We start from the raw sequence: 13191 nt of genomic DNA on the forward strand, positions 1-13191 counted from the left end.
CTGAACTGTGTATTCTTTGAGTTGTCCTCATGTATTCCTTTGTTTTGTTGCAGGACGTACAGGAACGTTAGCTTGAAGAACTGGAGCAGACAACTATGGCAATCTTTGTCATTCGGGAAGACGATCCTCTCTATCCACCGAAAGACATGGAACAAGGAACAGAGGTCCTGAGCAAGTTGCCCTCAGTTGTAGCAGCTTTTACCATGTTCTTCAGGCTCATATACAGACTCAACCTAGAATGGCAGAAAAAAATGCACTTCTTCTTCGAATTTGTGCAAAAAGTCCTGATGGAGCTTGATGGAAAGAAGATAAGCCCTAGAGTTAATGGATGGAGCACCCAGCCATACAGCCTAGAGCAAGGTTGAATTGCTTGATTGTATCTTCCCATTGGTGCTTAAATTTTAGTTTTTCGACAACCAAGCCTTTTTTCTTTTTACAAGAGGTTGTTGTTTGGACATTGCACTTGATGATTCTTGATTATATGTTTTGTCTCTCAGGTGTTAAGCTGAAGAAAGAGGTATCGATTCAGCCGTGAGATAATTTGGAGGATGCAGTCTGTGCTGCTGTTGAACTGACTGCATTATATTGACAGGTTTTCCTTTTATTTTGTCCCCCACATTCAAATCATTGAGGGTACTGTAAAAAAACATACACACCTCTCTGTAATGCAATTTAGTTCAACAGCAGCCCATAAAATAATAAGTCGAATCAACACTAACAGTTTCAACAAAAAATTATAACCTTCATGAATGAGGATTTATTGCTGGACTGTTATATTAAACTGACTTAGTTTAGGTGTTCCTAATAAATTGACAACCACACCACATGTCATTTGAAAATGTTGAATAAAGATAAAAAAAAAATACATATATTTTATGTAATGTCTCTCTCTTCTATCTATCACGATTCTGATTAACTGAAGATAAAACTTTTTCCTACGCCTCATAGATCACAGACGGAAGAGGATTAGGGCCAATTCTTACTTTTTTTTCTCAGAATTTTGAATTCTTAAATCAGAATTAAAAAAAAAAAAAATCAATTGTGACCCTGATCCTCTTCTGTAATCATAAACCCTTAAAATCGGCGGAGAAATGTAAAAACCTCAGCTCTCCCGTTTACTCCTTATTTTGTACAGGCCGGTCTTGCCAGATCCAATATGGCGGCGACATTGACGTCCGATTCAGCGGTGAATGTGGCGTCTGTTGTTGAAAATGACCAATCAATGTAGCGGAGACACCGGCCATTGTACTCGCCTCCTAAGTCTCAATAGTCAACTTGACTAGAGAGTGCGTAGCGGTGGCATGGGTTGGGGTCGACTGAGAGAGTGTTAAAACACTGCGAGTGCACAGAAAAGGTGAACAGACACTCTCCGCAGCGAATTTCCGGTCGTGTATCTGTTTTGTGCGCATGCGTCACGCGTGCGCACAAGTTTTTTTTTTTTTTAAGTGCGCGGCTTTTGAGACGCCATTGAAAATTAACGGTCAACGGTTAGATAACTATTTCGACCGCTTGACAGGAGAACAGTGAACAATAAAAAAACCAAAAACCTTACCAGCAACGTTGGAGAATGTACTCTTAAAAGCCACAAAGGTGAGGTTTTTCTTAATTTTCAGTATTTTTTTTAAGATAAATTATGTTTAACTTCTACAGAAGAACCAGCGAACATTACTGTCCGACATGAACACCGAAGCTAGCTAGCTGAACTTGCAGATTAGATGACATGGGGAAATTAAATGACAACATTGATCCACCTATTGTGAAAGGGTATCAGGCATCTCTGTTAATGCCTTCACACTGAAACCTATAGCAAAGCAAGGCCAAAAAAGTCTATTTAAATACTTTTCCTTCCATCTAGACATCAGAGCAGATCCAAAGCCGCTATCAAATCTGGACTATTTTAACCAGGAGAATAATCATATTGTTTAAAACACAGTTTTAGATAAATTAAACCTTTATTCTTTTGGTGAAAACACAATTAATTTCCCCCATCTAGACCACATTGGACCAGATCTAGATAAAAAACCACTAGATGTGTCAAATCAGCACTAGATTAACCAGGAGAACAGTTACAGACTTGTAAAACCTTTGTTCTCTTTGTGAAAACAGAAAAATTGCAATAGCATTGCTTTTGAATTTTCAATTTCTTTGTGTTTTTTCTCCATTTTTACACCACTTAAAGTTAAGAAACAGAAGCAAGACATGATGGTAACAGCATTAACACTGTTTGAGAAGAATGGTGATTTCACTGCTTTTTCTCAATCAAGAGAGCATCTGACTGGGGCCTTATCTAACTGTTAGAACTGCAATGCTAAATTGATTAATTGATTCGCCATCAAATCAGCAACTGTTTAAATAATTATTAGATTTTGTCATTTTAAACCAAGAAAGCCAAAAATGTATTTGCCAATTGTTTTCAGTTCTGAGGATTTGGTGTTTTCCATTGTCAGTACATGATTGTAAACTGTTTTGTTGGTTGGACAAAACAAGACATTTGAAGACACAAAGACAATTGGATTATGTAAACTATAGCAGTCATATGTCACTATATTTTCTTCCGTTTTATAAATAAAATGTTTATCTGATTAATCTAGAAAATAATCAACCAATTGACCAATACTGAAAATAATCCCTAAATAATCCCTAACTTTGCTAAAAGGAGACTATTGAGTAGATGCCCTGCTGCATTAGGAAGCCATGGCATCTCAGCTCTGCAACAGGTCTGTGCTGGGTCGACATGTTATGCTACTGGAGGATTTTCGTATTATTGCAGTCTTTGCTGAGTCTTTGCCAGTAAATTGTGTGATTCACTCTGGGATTCTCCTTGAAAGCAAATATTTTCTTATGGAGTGAAAAGAGCTGAGTGGTTTGGTGTCGTCATTTTTTTTTTTAATTTGACAAAACTATTTACTCAAAATCCATGGCAAATGAGTCCTACGATAGCAAAGAACTAGACAGCTTTGTTTGATGAGTGATGATTGGAATTTATGGCGACTACAAATGCTCTTGCTCTTTGGAGGGTCCTTTATTTTGTTATTGTGCAGGTTCAATAAAGTATCTGTTTCATTTCCTCTGCCTCTGAGAGCAAGTTTTGAAATTTCACTCTTCCCTCTTTGGCCACTTGAACACTTTATTCTGAAAGACATAAGCAAATGTGTTTCCAGTTAAAGTGATTTGAAGTCTAACTGTTAATTTAATCTAAGTCAAATAGAAAACTATAGAAAAATATTCAATAAATTCCTGCAATGTAATATTTTGAGCAAAAATACCAATCATTCACTGGTTTCGGCTTCTCAGTTGTAAGAATGTGCCACTTTTCTTCATATTATTTGATAGTAAAATTTAATATGTTTGGGTTTTGGGCTGTTGGTAAGACAAAACAAACAATCTGATGATGTCACCCTTGGCTTTGCTTGCAATGAACCTTTTGTCATCCAAGGTGGATTAAATTTTGGCCACCAGAGGGCAGAAACACATCACAACATCTTTCATATACACATTCACCATGAAGTTTATCACCAGTTTATGTGTTGGCAAACATTTGTCTACTTTTGTATCCACAGCAACTGTCTGAGATTATTCCACTGTGACCCCTTTCATCTATAAAAATAATAATAATAAAAAAAATCATATTCCATTCAAATGGAATGATTAACTTTATCTGTAGTTGCAGCCCTAAATGTCACAAAGTATTCTTTCCTATTGCCTTGACAAGCCAAAATGTCTGTGGAAGCTGTGCCGATAATTGACTTAGTTATTACATTAAATATGGTTACAGTCCAGTGAGGTATTGTTGTTAAGATTGGGACAAACCTGAAGATAAGTTACTAGCAACCAATGGGATCTTTCACGTAAATTAACTTGGAATATGACAACACTACACGAGGAAGTATTTAAAGAGACTGTATGTTTTTTGAATAAATGCATTAAATTGATTGTCATATTTTAGTATAGATGATTACTGAAGTTACAGGTACCTCATACTGACAAGCATTGAGAAATGTTTGTCAACATTAGCTGGTATGCTTAATGGCTACTGTGTGTACACTGTTCTGTATTTCTGTCCCCTGGTGGCCAAAGTTTAATCCACCTTGGATGATTCAGGGCAATTTGTAAAAGAAATGTTTTGACTAATGTGAACTGAACATATTATGTTATTTATTTAACATAACTTATTGTTATTCCTATAGGAGTCACACAACACAACACACTGAAGATACTAAGGGCTAAGTTGTTTTGTCAAGCATCCAGTTAGGGTGAGTTGTGATCTCCAACATCTGTGTATCATATTGTGTTGCTGTGTTGTGGTCATAAAATAAAAACAAGGAATTTCATAGTAAAAACTGCAACTCTGGATAATATTCACTTAAATTGGCTCACTCAAACTGCAAACATTGTCTTTGGCTGAAATGTAAAATAGATTTTGTCCCCATTTCTCACAGTGGGCTCAGCTAAGTCTTGCAGGACCAGAATGGAGAAGTGGATCAATCACTCTGACCTAAGACCCTCTTGAAACACATATCAGCAGTAAGTATAAAACCTAGACAGGCTTCAGAAACTGAAGTCCAAACTAAGCTTTGAGACAACTTAAATGGGATTTTGCAAAAGCATCAGGTCACTTTCATTCATCATGCTAAGAAGCAAGGGTTTGGTTTTCCAAATTAATAATTAATTCACCAGTTTAAGTCAAAACTTTAGCTCCGAATTCAACACTACCAAGAATACACAAAGGCCACTACAGTAATGCTGGGCTGATGCTGTGCACATTTCATTCAAACATCTGCCGGGCAAATCAGGTGTCTGATGTTCAGATTGAGGGGGGTTGAGGTGCCTGCTTAGTTCACTCGGGGGTCAACAATCTGACTACTGGGCAACTGCGTGAATTTCAGGCAGGTCAGAAATTTTGGTTGGCTGTTGTGCAGTTTGAGAGCTTCAGGGTTCTGATATCCGAAAGGGCTGCTGTCAAAAAACTGTAGTGAGCTTGTTTTGATATCATTGGAGTATTTTACATGTTACAGCTAAGTAGTCGGGACTGAGACTGTGCTGTCATATTCAGTATTAAAATCTTTGCTGCAGATCAGAGAGACCATATTGTCTGAATCTTTTAAGCCAATGGCAGATCCATATTTTTATTTCTCCTCAGATAACACTAACTCTGCATTTCTCCTTTCTTGCCAACATTTTTGAGGACATGGTCATTTGTTTGAATAAAACTTTAATAGAATTGTCTCAGGACAAACCTCTGTGAGCACCCACATTGTGACTGGCCAACTGATCTGTACAGTGTGAGTACAGAAGTTGTATGTTTGGGTGTGCAGAAAGACAAATTAAAACATATAGTGTGAGTTCACGAATGAATAAGAATACCACCAGTTTAGATCACCAGCTTCAGGCTAAGGACCAAAGAAGTTAGATTAACCAATAAAATACAATTAAACATTACTGCATCCTAGAGTCACACCAGAGCATACAGTTGATTTTAAAAATTCAAAATGAAATATTGTGCTGCTTTAGGGCTCAATACATGCTATAGTATGAAGTGACCACAGATGCTGAAAGTTCGGCAGTAATAATGCCTGTGTCCTTTATCTGTTTCCCTCATTTTCCTTTTGTGGGAGGGTTGTTTTTTCTTTTATTTATGTTTCACACTGTGATAAGTGATGGTATGAACTCATGGCAACAACAAATGCTCTTGCTCTTAGGAAGGTCCTTTATTTTGTTATTGTGTAGGTTTAAGAAAGTATCTGTTGCATTTTCTTCTACCTCTGTGGGCAAGTTTTAAACTTCACTCTTTCCTAATTGGCCACTTGAACACTTTATTCTGAAAGTCATAAGCAAGTCAGGGTTCCTTCAGGTAAAGCGTTTTTTTTAATTATTATTTATTGAAGAGTGTAATAGGACTGCTTTGATGCACAGAGGGCACACGCCTGCCAACATGTGATAAATAGTTTCTTTTTAAGTTTTCTGTGCTGTTTGAAGGTAATTGATGTCCTTTTCCAAACAGTGTTGAGGGTCATGTGCCAAGATGCCAGGGCTTTCATGTAAATGCTAACCACAGTGCCACAGTGCCACCCATTTAATTACCCTTTAGAATTTACTATAAGTATTCCTTTGCAAAAATGGACGTGAGCTGCCATATTATGGCAAATTAAGATTATCAGTATATTTTCTGTATTCCACTTCATCATGGTTCAACAGCCTGAACCAAAATAATAAATAATATACATCTTATTTGATGACCAGAAATGTCTGAGAGAACACATAGTGTAAGAAAAATCCCTATGGTGGAAACTCTTAAATGAGACTTACATAAACAAAAGTACTTGAACAATAATAAGCTGCAACATCTGTGTGATAAACATTTGTGTTTCTGTTACGGGTGGGTGAAGCACACACCCTCTCAGGACCAATTAGACAGTTTGGTCACAACATGTTTAAACAAGACTGTTGTCTTCCGGGAAACAGCCTGTTATGAAGAGGAAAACAGCTCAGGTGTCTCTTGAGGGCAGATGTACATTGTTATTGTGGTTGGATTCCCCTGGGTCTGCCTGCAAGGGGGTTGACAGACCTGTTTGTAACTGAGGAGAGTAGGTCATGTTAACTCTTTAATCCACAATGATCATTTTAGGCTTTCTATACTTCTCAACTTTACTTAACTAGTCTAATCAATGCAATTTTAAGTCAAGAGATGGTGTTTGCATCTCATAGAATGTTATGTGCCAATAACATCTAATACCACTACTTCTTTTACTGTCAACAGTGTTAGTACTACTACTACTACTATAACAACTGACAACATAACTACTACTTATATTTCTGCTATTATTACTATTACTGTCACTGAAACTACTACAACTCTTATTGTAACTTTGATTGCTACTAGATGCATAACTGCTTCATATGTATACTACATCTAAAGCTAGTAATAATACTGTACTTACACTGACTAAGACAACAAGTAATGCTAATGCATATTTGACATAAGTGCTAAAGTGATTAAGTTGATGATCGATACAAAATCAGAAAACGGATCAACAGCAATTTTAATGATTAATTATTTGAAGTAATTTCCAAAATAAAAAAAACCAAGCACTTGTAAATTCCAGTTTGAGGAGTATGGATTCGCAACTTTCCTTTACCTTATCTATTTATAAAAGAAACAAGGAGTTTTCAGACATCTTGTAAAAGATTTGTTGAACAAATTAACTTAAAAATACATTGATAAGGGTGGAAAATATTTTGAAGCCCTGTGTATGTTAGAAACATAGTGTTGTTGCAAGTGTCTTGGACATCATATAAGAAATTATAATGTTGTCAAATTAACAGGTGGTTAATTCCCTCAAGACTTTTTTTGTGCAGGACATACATATAATGAACTGTTCCCTGCAGGCCTGAGGCAATTGATCCCATGCTTTTTTATTTTCAGAGATGTCTCTCTGTGGGAGAATCTTAACGCCTGCAATATACCCAGGGAGCTAATTTCATTAATTTAGCCACAATACCTTAATAGTAAATCCCTACAGATACTATTGTGTAATAGTTTGAGATGTTTTGTGTGGTGTGGTTTGTCCCTGGAGCTAAAATAATCTCTTGAGCAGGTACTGATACTGTTGTAATCACAGCAAATGAAATTAATAAGAAATAAGAATGTATGCATCTCAGGAATTTGCAATGCACTTTCTTTAAAGCAGGAGGTATGGTTTAGTTCATTTCTCTCTTGCTTTCACCTAACCTAATAGATTGTAGTTTTATAGTGTATAAAAATATGTCAGCATTTTCTATCCAGTTTTCATTTTTAAGTGGTTAAAGGATCATTGGCGCACACAAACAGTACTTACAAACAGTACAGTACAAAAAGTACTTATTTTGGAGTTGAGATAAAATGCATTTGAGGATTTATTTTTCTTTTCACTTCATTTATTGTTTTATATATCCAATAGAATTACACAAAAAATTAAAGACAAATAAAAACACTAATTTACTTGCAAATTAAATTAGTTAAATATTTTTGTATCTTGTGTAAAGCAAAATAGACTACCCACTCGCTCTAAATGCTCTGCTAGTTAATTAGGTCTCTAATGAGACCCGTAGATGACAAAGTCCTAGTAAAGATTTTTTTGACAACGAAGCAGGGCCACACAGTAAGACAAAAAATTCAGTTTTTTTTTCACAGTCATAATTATGACCCACACATACATCTTTAGGTATGTGCACTTAACTAAAAGGAATAGTTCTACATTTTGAGACCCATGCTTATAGATTGATACCACTGTCATGTCTGCTATCCTAGCTCAGTCTAAAGGAAAAAAAAAAAAAAAAAAATGCCGACCAGCACCTCTAAAGCTAACACCTAAATTCAAAAAGTTTATTTCCCCGAGCCCTTAACATTTCTTTTCAGAAAAAATTTTTAAAACTCCTGATCAGCGGGGAGAATTTTGCAGGGGAATGTGGATATATAACATTTCTTTCCTTGCATAACTCTAATTAAACTGTCCTTTAACAAGACACTGAACCCTCCACCACCAGCACAGTGAATGCTTTAGGGTGTATAAATATTTGGCATGGCAAACTCTCTTACTCTTACTTCATTGTACTTGTTGCCTTAGTCCACTGAAATGCAACATGAACCATAAATAAATTGAGCTCAACAGTCTTGATATAAAACAAGACTAGGTCAAAACCTAGTATATGGCCGGATCACCTATGGTCAAATACTGATTTTATAATCATGTCATCAAACAAAATCACCCAAAACATACATTAAAGACAAAGTCTCTGCTGTGGTTTCAGCTATATTTACTTATAAAATGATCACTCAGTGAGTGGTTAGAAGCAACTAAATTTCTTTCCTTATTTGTCTCTCACACAGCAGTCTTCGTGTGGGATCCACAATAGTTTAGCCTTTATTTACCTCAGCTCCAGAATGTAACACACTTTCATTTGAAGCAGGTCTTTATGTCTAACTCTCTCTGTTTGATATGTAGAATTGGTCATAGTGGTATTTTAGTACAAAGCCTTGTTTTCAGTCATTTCCATTTGGCGAGTTAAAGTTACTACATTACAAGTTAATAGAAACATAGAATCACTTCCTGTAACTTTTTCAAATTTAAAGCCCTCTAGCGTTTCAATGGGCAGAAACCCTTTATCTCTTAACAGGACTTTTATTGCTTTGCTGCAGGAAGCCTATTGTCTCATTTTTGGTTGCTGGCGTTTCTGTTGTTTACATTCTTTTCAGCTCTGCTAATTTCTTTAGCAGTTACCAATAACTCCTCTCTCTCCATCTCACGTTCCTGCTTGTTTGGCTCAGTATGTCTTATGTTTAGTTATTTAAGGTTTTTTGTCAATAAATCTGGACCCAAAAAGCAGAACACTATTGTAGAAGTGCAATGTATGTTGGTCAGTCAGTCTTGTTTGCTAGTGCTGGAGTTCAGTGCTCAACTGCTCAACATTAGCAAAGGAAGTATTCACAAAATATTGGTGCTGCACTGTGCCTGTGCATTTGAGGTCCATGTTTTCAATTACGTCAACATGTTATTAACTAAAATTGTTATAAAAAAGTGGTGTTTGGTATTTGAGAACATGAAAAATTGCAATAGATATGTGAATCCCTCCTTCACTCATTATGTACAGTCCCAGTTCATGGCATAGACTGTAGAGTTCATGGACAGGATACAGCTGAGTTGTTGATACCTGGGGAATAGAATATAATTTCTTTACTAATTGGCTACACTGATGAAGATTTAATGCAGAACTGTCCTCTGATGATTCAGATTAGTTTCACTAACAAGTAACTCAACCAATATGAATAATTCCACGAGTCATGGAAAGTTTCTAACTTCATGAGGCAATGTCTTCCAACTTACCTAACATAACCCCACCGCTCTCTCTTGACTGTCCCCTGCAGTCTGGGACAGTGTGTTTACCTAGCTTTTCTGGATGTGTCATCATCCTGCCAGAGCAGTGTCAACAAACAACTCATTAACAGCCTCATTAGGAAGAGATGCTCCAGCTTTCGACAAGGGAGTAAAGTATAGTTCAGTTGTGAACCTCTTATTCATGAGGACTGCAAAAAGCAAACAATCAGAGAGAAGTAGTCAGAAGTCAGAAGTATGAAGCAACAAAAAAAGTTTGATCCTTCTCAATTTTTGATTTATGGACATTCAGTATTTATTCTGTAAAAAGCACATTAGATGCATTCGCAATCTATTTTTCGGTCGCATTGGGCATATTCTAAAATACCCTTACACATCAAAAGAAGGTCCTCAGCAGGATCTTATCCATCTGGTTAATGCTGAAAGGTCATGACAACAAGTGAGGGAAAAATGAATGATCGTGGTTTACCATGAGGGTCTGGAGCAACATCTTTATGACTCTAAACACTTCCAGCTTGCCTGTCAATCGCACACTGTGCTAATCTCATTTATGAATGATACTGAGATGCTTTGTAGCTTCGTCACTTTGGTCAGGGACACTCATTCCATGTTGCTTTTGTGGGTAACGTGAGGTGAGGATTCTGGATGCCCTCTGCTCCCTCGTTGTGCCACCAATTTGCTTAATCAGTTGAAGAACAATCATGTTGGCGAATATGAAGAATGCATGGCTCAGAAAAAGAGAGAAACCGATGAACTCCAAAGTAATCATTTATTGATCATAATCAAGGTAAAGCTTTGAAATAATCAATAATTAATATTACCAGAGGGCACTATTTTCAGGCTCTCAATCCAGTGACCTGTGTGCCAAACAACTCACTTAACTCTATAGTCCACTCTACTGTGAAACTGTAAAATATGTAACATAACTGGCACTTAGGCTAATTGATGCAGTTTATGGAGGTTACTGTGTGAAACAAAACAAGAGATCATAGAATTGAGTTCTTTTAAAAGGTTAAAGGCAGTAAGTTGGAAACATGTTATCGCCCTCTGCCTGTATGAGACTAATGAAAATAAATTAAAGCATGATTTACTGACTCATAGCAGTGGTTATATGTTGGTTATGCATGGTTCTTTTGTTGAAAAACAGTAGTTGGTTAGAAGGTTAAAAAAGAGTCTGTCTCTGCTTTGTTGTTTCTAACATTGTGTTACCAGCAGTGTAAGAAATCCTATCTGCTTCAGTGCCAGTACCAGGGAAACCTAATGTCATCCACAATACTGTATGGGTGTATGAGATTAAATAGACGAGGGATTAGTAATTTTCTTTGCTGACACACTCGGCAGATTGGGTGATGGAATTCATAAAAATAAAATTTGTGAATCAATTCAGAATCATAGAAGATAAGAATCAAGATTTTTATGTGAATTGACTGATTACTCACCCCTACAAGATGTGTTTCAGGAGAGCCTTTGGCATACATCACCATTGACCTTTATATAGCAATACCAACCCAAAGGGCCAATTTCAGAAGTAATAAAAATACTTAAAACTGACAGAGCCTTCACCTAGGGCACAGAACCTCCTATGGCCTCCACAAACGTTACGTCTGTCCTAGCTTGAATAGGAAACCCATTAATTATTAATACGGTACACTAAAGCCTCTCTACTACCAATAACTGACCATGTTGTGAGAACAGCTTACTAGTTGTGTTGCTTGTGTGTGCTTCCAGGAGTATTACACATTTAAAGCATTAGGAAAGATGTTCAACCCTGTTTCCAAAAAAGTTGGGATGCTGTGTTAAATGTAAATAAATGCTGAATGTGATCTTATAAACCCATGTTTAATTGAAAATAGAACAAAGACAACATGTCAAATGTTGAAACTGAGAAATTTTATTGTTTTATGAAAAATATATGCTCAATTTGAATTTGATGCCAGCAACACTCGGTAAAAATTTGGGAGCTGAGGAGATCAGTTGCTAGGCTTTTGAAAGTGAAATGTTGTCCTATTCTTGTCTGATATAGGATTTCAACTGCTCAACAGTTCGGGGTATTTTTCATTTTATGATGTGCCAAATGTTTTCAATGGGTGACAGGTCTGGACTGCAGGCAGGTCAGTTTAGTGTCTGGACTCTTCTACTACGGAGCCATGCGGTTGTAATATGTGCAGAATGTGGTTTGGCATTGTCTTGCTGAAATAAGCAAGGCCTTTTCTGAAAAGACGTTGTCTGGATGGCAGCATATGTTGCTCCAAACCTGTATATATCATTCAGCATTAATGGTGCCTTCCCAGATGTGCAAGCTACCCAAGTCATGGGCACTGGTTTTCAGAAGTGTTCCCGAGCCCATGCAGTGATTTCCACTATAGAATCATGTGTGTTTTTAATGCAGTGCCGCCTGAGGACCCAAAGATCAAGGCCATCCAATACTGGTTTTCGGCCTTGTCCCTTACTTACAGAGATTTCTAACCTAATTAGTTGTAAGATATTCAACAAAGTGTTTTCTTTAGCATCACACAACTTTTCCAGTCTTTTTCAAAGCATTGCTTGTGTAGCCTGACATAATTATTCTGACAACAATATTCCTATATTATACAAAATATTGAAAATACATTAATGAGCCACATTATTACACTGGATGACGTTCCTTCATCAGGATGGATATGGCCATTGTGGTTTATTTTCAATCAATCCCATATACATTATCAATAATGGGACAAACAGTCAATAGTACTTCAAATCTGTGCCAATTTAATTCATGGCAGTAAATATTCTCAAGAAATACACATGAATGGGAGATGGACAATTGTCTTCTTGATTTTGGTATTTTTATAGGATTTGTTGACCATAAGAAAAATATGGGACAATACTATTAATTTGAATTTGAAAGTAAGTAATACATATTTGGCTATGTTATGGCTGGTAACCTGTTGGGCAACTTATTAGATCCCTCCAAACACAAGATTGTTACATTCATTTCAAGGCTTTTTGTTTCCTCTGTATTCCGCTATATCCACTTTATTCATTGTATCCTCTCAGGATATATACACTAAGCAAGTAAATTTGTGTTTGGTAGATTATTTCTTTGTTGCAACAATGCTTCTTGGCAATAAATCTTATACCATCGGAAAACCAAGAAAAAAGCTGTTTGTTAATTGAATAAATTGTTAAATTGTCAAAATGTCTTGTTTCTTCAGACTTCAATCATCCAATCCACCAAGCAGCACCAAACAAGAGTCAACAGCAAAAGAAAACTGTTTGGCATTGGCAGAGAAGATTTGGCAAATCTTTCATGGGCGCAACCCACATACTGCTGCTCGTCCCA

At 36.5% G+C, this 13191-nt stretch overlaps 1 protein-coding gene across 3 annotated transcripts in view; it reads left to right on the plus strand.

Moving 5' to 3' along the window:
* Window positions 1-1308: 1308 nt before the first annotated feature.
* LOC139637481 (olfactory receptor 2AT4-like) overlaps window positions 1309-13191 on the plus strand; it is an 85630-nt gene continuing 73747 nt past the window's right edge. For 2 of the 3 annotated variants that reach the window (XR_011694600.1, XR_011694601.1), the window contains exons 1-3: window positions 1435-1590; window positions 4188-4253; window positions 4440-4524. The gene's annotated coding sequence lies outside the window, so the exon portion shown is untranslated. Of the gene's footprint in view, window positions 1591-4187; window positions 4254-4439; window positions 4525-13191 lie in introns of all 3 variants that reach the window. The other variant, XM_071506218.1, reaches the window with a different exon arrangement.

This window comes from Trachinotus anak, unplaced genomic scaffold (assembly GCF_046630095.1).
Source record: "Trachinotus anak isolate AG129_WGS33_773 ecotype Australia unplaced genomic scaffold, CSIRO_AGI_Tana_v1 ptg000020l, whole genome shotgun sequence".
Classification (NCBI taxonomy): Eukaryota; Metazoa; Chordata; class Actinopteri; order Carangiformes; family Carangidae; genus Trachinotus; species Trachinotus anak.